Source organism: Mastomys coucha, unplaced genomic scaffold (assembly GCF_008632895.1).
Source record: "Mastomys coucha isolate ucsf_1 unplaced genomic scaffold, UCSF_Mcou_1 pScaffold12, whole genome shotgun sequence".
In the NCBI taxonomy this organism is placed as follows: Eukaryota; Metazoa; Chordata; class Mammalia; order Rodentia; family Muridae; genus Mastomys; species Mastomys coucha.
The window spans coordinates 75,280,375-75,287,817 of NW_022196894.1; the positions used below are offsets into that span (position 1 = coordinate 75,280,375).

The following is a 7,443-nucleotide window of genomic DNA, read 5'->3' on the forward strand; positions in this document are numbered from 1 at the left end:
AGAGTATAGATCACATCTTTAGCATCCTATGTGTTTACTATCCAGGAAGCTCCAAATAGCTTTCAGTTCTCAACATCCCATTTTTTAAAGAGTTCCTTTACAGAGGAGCCAATGAGATGGTTCAGCAGGTAAAGACACTTGCTGCCCCAGAGTTTGATTGCTATGAGCATCAAGGTTGAAAAAGAGAACAAGCTTCTACAAGTTTTCTTTTGCCCTCTACATGTACACCATGGCACATAAACACACCGCATGCACACACACACACACACACACACACACACACACACACACACACTCAAAAAGTGGAAGAAAGGAGAAAGGAAAGAAGTAAGGGAAAAAGACATAAAAGAAGGAAAGAAGATGAAAAGTATTCGTTCGCATAGGCAGGGTTAAGCTCAATCACCAGTGGCCATGTGACAATCAATCCCAACCCTCTGCTCTCCCTTGACCTATATTAAGCAGTGATCTTCCAAAGTTATAAAACTGTCAGTGTGCTAGCTACAGTATTATCATAATTCAAGATATTGCTGGGAAGTAACCCATGCCAAGAAGCTGGAACAAAAGCCAGACAAGTGTTCAGCTGGTACTAGCACCTTTTATTAGCTACAAATCTGTATCCTTTGGCCTGTTATCTACTGTCTGTACTGTCTCATCCCACCTGCTCCAGATCATTGCTCAACCCATTAGCTCTGTCTTTCTTGCTGTTCATTTCACACATTGGTCTTTCCGCCATTACAACCTTGTTCCTATCCCACAGCTTTTCCCATCCCACAGTTTTTCATGTTCCTTCATCTCTCCCATTTAATGAATAAAATGAAAATAAAGTCTTCAGATTAGAAAATTAACATCTTATGAAAACAAATTAGCTATAGCAAAACATTCAAATATTAATGGAATCAAGAGAAAAGAAGTTCAACAGGAATGTGATCTTCCTATTGTAGAGAAAACTTACCCAGTAAAATAATTCCAAGTGTCTGAAATTCCATGATATTTAATTAGTTGCCCAAATGTTCCCAAGCAAGTAGCTTCTCCTGAGAAGTGAATATCTCAAGGGGGTGAATTGCTTGCTTCCCCAAAGGTTGTTAATTATTATCAAGGTTTACTTCAAAATCTTCACCTTGATGTAACCACTACTAGTAAATTATTAGAATGTATACATTTCCCTAGCCCAACTAGACCCACCAAATATCAAAACTACAAAATTTTGTAACCTTCATTTTTCCAACCTAAAATATTACTAAGATTCTTTTAGAAAGCCAATCTCCATTTCTGCAGAATTTAATTTGCTTACTTGGTATATTTCAATGACCTTTTGAAGAAAACAAGCATCAACAGCAGCCATGGGAAATTCATTTTTTCTAGTATTTTTATAAGGATAAATTTCCCCATATTGACCAGTTTGGCCTGGTTTCCCAAAAAATTATTCTGACATGTTATATTGTTAATACTCTATGAACAATAAACTACCCTTTCTCTGACCCAACAGTCTGTGTCTTCAGTTGACTTTACAAAAAAAAAAAAATTTACAAAGTTATAGTCTACCATCTTAGCTTGCACAAAGCATAGAATCTTAGACACTTCATAGCTCTTGACAAGTTGTTACATTAGAAATAGAATTGTGGGTGATAATATTCATAACTGGCTTAAAAGGGCAAAAGAGAAAACTGCTTGACAAATATCCATTAGTCAGCCTAACTTTTAGTGGATCAGGAATTAAGTTCAAGAAGCATTCCATGTGAGAACACAGAATGGCGTCTTGAAAGCAGATTGGGGCTCCTCATCAGACCAGGAAGGACCTTGATCTTGGAACTCCATACTCCAGAATCATGAGGACAAAGATGTGTATTCATTTTTAAATGGTCCATCCTTAAAACTGTTAGACAAAGACAAGCTATAACTTTGCATCAATCTTTAAGAAAATAATGACAATATATGTAGGGATAATCTCTTGTTCACTTTGTAAATGCATCACCTGTCAATAAAGACTTGAATGGGCTATAACAATGCAGAAGAGAATAAGTGGGACTTCCAAGAAGAGATAGGAATTCTAGGAAGGAGTCAGGCATGAGAGATTTGCCACCAAGACACAGAAAAGAGGTAACCATCCACGTGATATAGAATAGAATAAATGGGTTACTTTAGTTTCAAGCTAGTTGGGGACAAGCCTAACTTAAGGCCTATGCATTAATTCATAAATAAGTAAGCCTCCATGTCATTATTTGGGAACTGGGGTGGACATAGAAAAGCCAATATTTAAATATACAATTGAAGTATGTAAAAGACTGTATCACACTGATGTTTTACTTATATGTAAGAATATATTTTATACTACATTACATTTGTATTTTTTCTTTCCTATGAAAATGACCTTGACATTACATTGTCTAGAACTTTAATTTGCAGGAGAGTGGGGAAAGTGGACAAATGTGGAGAGGAAAGTTGAGCACCATAGATGGAATCTCAGTATAAATGGAGAAGCAATATTTGTGCCAGGTGTCAAAAATCACAGTCTTTTTTTGTGGTCAGATGCATCATTTTCTCTTGGGGGTGCAACCACTGGTAGGTTATCTGTGCTCCAGGGGATACCATCCCCATATACAAATGGAAAGCATTCATTGGATTCAATGAGAAAGAAAAGGAGGAGGAGGAGGAGGAGGAGGAGGAGGAGGAGGAGATGAAATTAGGAGAGGGTATTTTAGGAGGGGTACAAGAGGAGTTAGAAGAGGTAAATGAGGAAATGCATAGCATCAAAATACATTGCATATGAGGGGACAGAAGGAGTGGAGTTGGCAGCAGCGGTGGCTGGGGGTGGGGGTGGGGGTGGGAGATGGTGGCCTGGAGCTGCTGGGGTCATCTCGTTGGTCCTAGGGAAGATAGAGGTGGTGAAGGGGCAGCCATTCGACATGGGCCCACACTACATTCAACTGCAGTACATCAGTGGGGGCGCACAGGACATGGTCAGCTCAGCTTATGACCAGAGTCTTATGACCAGAGTCATATGACCAGAGTCATATGACCAGAGTCATATGACCAGCTCAGCTCAAGACCAGAGTGGATATCAAGATCAGCCCCTTTGAGCATCAAACCTACCGTCAGTGTATGGTGAAGGAAATCCAGACCTTGCTGCGATTCAGCCATGAGAATGTCATAGGCATCTGAGACATCCTCAGAGCACCCACCCTGGAAGCCATGAGGGATGTTTACATTGTTCAAGACTTCATGGAGAATGACCTGTCTGTACAAGCTGCTTAAGAGCCAGTGCTGTGCAAGGACCACATCTGCTACTTCCTCTACCAGATCCTCCGGAGCCTGAAGAACATACAGCCAATGTACTGCACCAGGACCTGAAGTCCTCCAATATGCTTATCAACACCACCTGCAACCTTCTGAGATCTGTGATTTTTGACCTGGCCCGGATTGCTGACCCTGAGCATGACCATACTGGCTTTGTGACTGAGTAAGTGGCCACACACTGGTACTGAGCCCCAGAGATCATGCTTAACTCCAAGGGCTATATCAAATCCATTGAGATCTGGTCTGTGGGCTGCATTCTGGCTGAAATGCTTTCCAACCAGCCTATCTTCCCCCCGGCAAGCACTACCTGGATGAGCTCAACCACATTCTAGGTATACCGGGTTCCCATCCCAGGAAGACCTTAGTTGTATCATTAACATGAAAGCCCAAAACTACCTACAGTCTCTGCCCTCTAAAACCAAGGTTACTTGGGCCAAGCTTTTTCTCTAATCTGATTCCAAAGCTCCTGACCCACTGGATCGGATGTTAACCTCCCACCCAAACAAGCACACCACAGTAGAGGAAGCACTGGCTCACCTTTTCTTGGAACAGTACTATTGATCTGACTGATAAGCCAGTGGCTGAGGAGCCATTCACCTTTGACATGGAGCTGGATGATCTCCCCAGGGAGTGGCTGAAGGAGCTGATCTTCCAAGAGACAGCCAGGGGCACCAGAGGACCCCCTCACAAGAACAGACACCCCTGTCCCTTTGGACCTGGTCCTGCTCCTTCCTGCTCCTTCTCTGCAGATTGATAGAAAAGGAACTTTGCTCAAATCAGACCCCGGAAGCCCAGGCTGGACTAAGGGTGGGCCTGGCCATCTTCTCTTACTTTGTTGGGGTCTCCTGCTTCAAACAGGCTTCTCCCATTCCAGTCCCCTGCCCCATCTCTCAGGGACCTGAGTGATAAGGTAGCCCCATAACTCATCTCTGCTGCTGTGTCTTTATCCACCCTTACTAGCCCCAGCTTTAGTAGACTGTTCTGGAATGGAAGGGCTATGACCACTCTAGGACCTGTGGTATGGAGCTGTGGAAGGCACTGAGTAGGAACTCAGGCTCTGCCCTACTCATCTTGCTGGAAACATATCCCATTTTCCCTGACAGAACATTCCTAAGTCTCAAGAAAGAGCTTCCCTGAGGAGCCAGGCCCAGGCCTAACCCTCTCCTCCTCAAGCTGCCATATGTAACGCCATTGCTGCTTCTGTGTGGGGATGACTGGATGTGGAGGTGGGGTCTGTGGAGAGCTGGTGCCCCTCCCCACCTCCATGTCCTATATCTAATATATAAATATAGAGATGTGTATATGTAAAAAATACATTGCACACATATTTAAAATTCTCAAAGAATGCAGAAAATATTATTTTTTAAAAAACAGATGCTTACAAGTCTCTGGCTTTAACACAGACAAGACAAAACTCAAAACACATCTGTCTGGGAAGGCTATGACAAAATTGTGACAGCCATCCCTCGGTGTTTGATTCTTCCCTTTATCTCATATAATCATTCACCAAGCTTGCACGCTCGTTCCCACCTCCATTCAGCCAAAGTCTGTATAGTCTTCAAGTGTCACCTCACGTGCAACCTTTTTCTAACCCATCACAGTTGTAGGACTGATCCACCAAATTGAAACATTCTCTCCTGGAGGAAGGTGAGAATACGTTCATAAAGCTCCAGAAGTAAATAATCATACAACTTAAAAGGCCCAAGATTCCTCCCCACAGTTATATAAGCAGTAACAACTGAAAGGGAGAGGAGGACTTCCTACCATCTGTGCTCCCTTGAAAGTCACAAAAAGCTGCAGAGAAGTGGGTTTTGTGACTCATCATCTTACGGTGGGAGGGATTTTCAATGATGCCAATGCTTTTGAACTAATCACCTGTGCTCTTTTTTTTTTTTGTTTTTTTTTTGTTTTTTTTTTTGTTTTTTTGAGACAGGGTTTCTCTGTGTAGTCCTGGCTGTTCTGGAACTCACTCTGTAGACCAGGCTGGTCTCGAACTCAGAAATCCGCCTGCCTCTGCCTCCCAAGTGCTGGGATTAAAGGCTTGCGCCACCACCGCCCGGCTATCACCTGTGCTCTTATAAGCAACCCTTCACCTGTGGTCCTGTACGAAAATCCCAGTAACCTTCCTGGCTCACTCAGTTAGATTTACATAAAATTTCTTTTTTGTTCTACCAGTGGTGTCCAATCTTCGGTGAATAGACATCTGTTTTACTTCTCGACAGGAAAAGACACACAACAGTGATTTAGATAACTCTAACCTGTAGTTCTATAGTGCCAAGGGCCAGCCATGGCTTTGTCAGGGGTCCTGAGGAAAGGGTTTGGGAGCAGCAAAAGAAATGACTGGAAGTCAGTCATAGGTACAAGCCAACAAGCCCTGAGTTTTGCTGGAGATGGCTCTCCAAACAGCTCTGTACATATAGCTCTTGGCTCTCCAGTCTGCTCAAGATATCTTTCTGCTTCTGACAGTGAAGGGCTGGAGAATTTTAGAATTTTAAAATAAGAGCATTTAATAGAAATGTATCAGTAGGAATGTATAATGTATAACCTTTACCTAAAAGGGCATGGGAAACCTGTAAAGAGCCAAGAATGTAGACTAGCCAGTTCTAGGAACTTGGCTAACTCAGAGCCTCAGGGCTCTGGTTCCTGATACCTGCCCTTCCTGACTGATCCACAATGAGGGCGGAACTAGGAATGAAGGTCAACTGGTTCACGAGGCTCTCCACCCTGCCAACCAATAGATGAAGATTACATTCCTAGAAGGAATATGTTCCCCTCCCTAACTGACTGAATACCTTGGGTTGGGTCCCTCTGAAATTTTCCACTGTTTTTTGTTATGTTTCCTTGGTAACCCCCTCACCCCCCCCCCAAGTTTGTGGTTTTTCCCTTTAAATACCCCTTATTCCTTTTAGTCTGGGGCGAACTCCTCTGGCCTGCAAGGTTATGAGATCAACCCCAGTACCATCCTATCCCAAATAAACCCCGTGTGCTTGCAGCAAGATCAGTCTCTCATGAGTTATTGGGTGGTCATGTCATCCCGAGACTTGAGTGGGGGTCTCCCTAGATCCAGAGGTCTTTCAACAGCTGTGTGTGTGTGTGTGTGTGTGTGTGTGTGAGAGAGAGAGAGAGAGAGAGAGAGAGAGAGAGAGAGAGAGAGAGAGATCAAAGCCCAGTCTTTTACATACCAATTCAATCATTTGTTCCAGGTTCTCTTTTGATTATCCCACAAATCAGCATTTTGTGACCTTAGTCCCTCAATTCTTAGAATGTGATAGCAAGTGCATTTCCTTAAACATTGCAAATGAATTCAGAGATCTATCTCTAACCAGCAGTTCATAGACAATAAGCTGGCTGGATAGGATTCCATCCTGAAACTACCATTCTTACCAAGCTGGGATCTTAACTTGCTCTGTCTCAGACTAACCTTGAACTCAGGAATCTGCCTACCTTTTTATCTTTCTGACAAGCTGACTTATTAATGCAGCTGCCTTTGTTCTTTTAGGTCCATGAAGCCTCTCATATAATTCATATTACATCCTTATATTTTGCATAGTTGAGAAAATATATATTCTTGAACTCCTGTTTTCAGAGTTCTTTTCACAGCCTTAAAGGCTATCCTGAAGGACACAGTGTTTACCATTTTGCTAAGGACATAGACACACCCTCAGTTCCTGGATTCATGCTGTTTCTAATTAGCATGGAGTCATTAACCTTGGCTGGGAGAATATTTCCCAAAGTAGGAACATGAAGTTAAATATATACATTGTTATATAAATAAGCCTCACACCCAGCAACCATCAACACTGGTGGAGGCCCACAGTCTGCTGGCTCTATTCCAGGGGTGGGAAACCATGTCATGCTCTCCCTTCCAAGGCTATGCAGAACTCAACACCATAGCACCACCTAGAAAAAAAAAATAAACATAATATTCCACAGGCATCACATTCTGCCCTCTACTTTTCTAAGCTGTGCATCTTCCTCAATGTCTTACATTTGTGTTTGTTTTTATTTTTTTTTATGTTGTTGTTTTTGTAAGTACACCATTTCTACTTTGATGGCATGTCTATATTAGAAGTTTATTTGAAGTGCAGAAGTCTGGAATACAGGAAGAACAACCCACATTCCATAAGGAACTCAAGAAGAAGGAAGACC

At 42.5% G+C, this 7,443-nt stretch overlaps 1 pseudogene; it reads left to right on the forward strand.

Moving 5' to 3' along the window:
- The first annotated feature begins 2,729 nt into the window (after nucleotides 1-2,729).
- Nucleotides 2,730-4,048, forward strand: LOC116083594 (annotated as a pseudogene).
- Nucleotides 4,049-7,443: the final 3,395 nt, after the last annotated feature.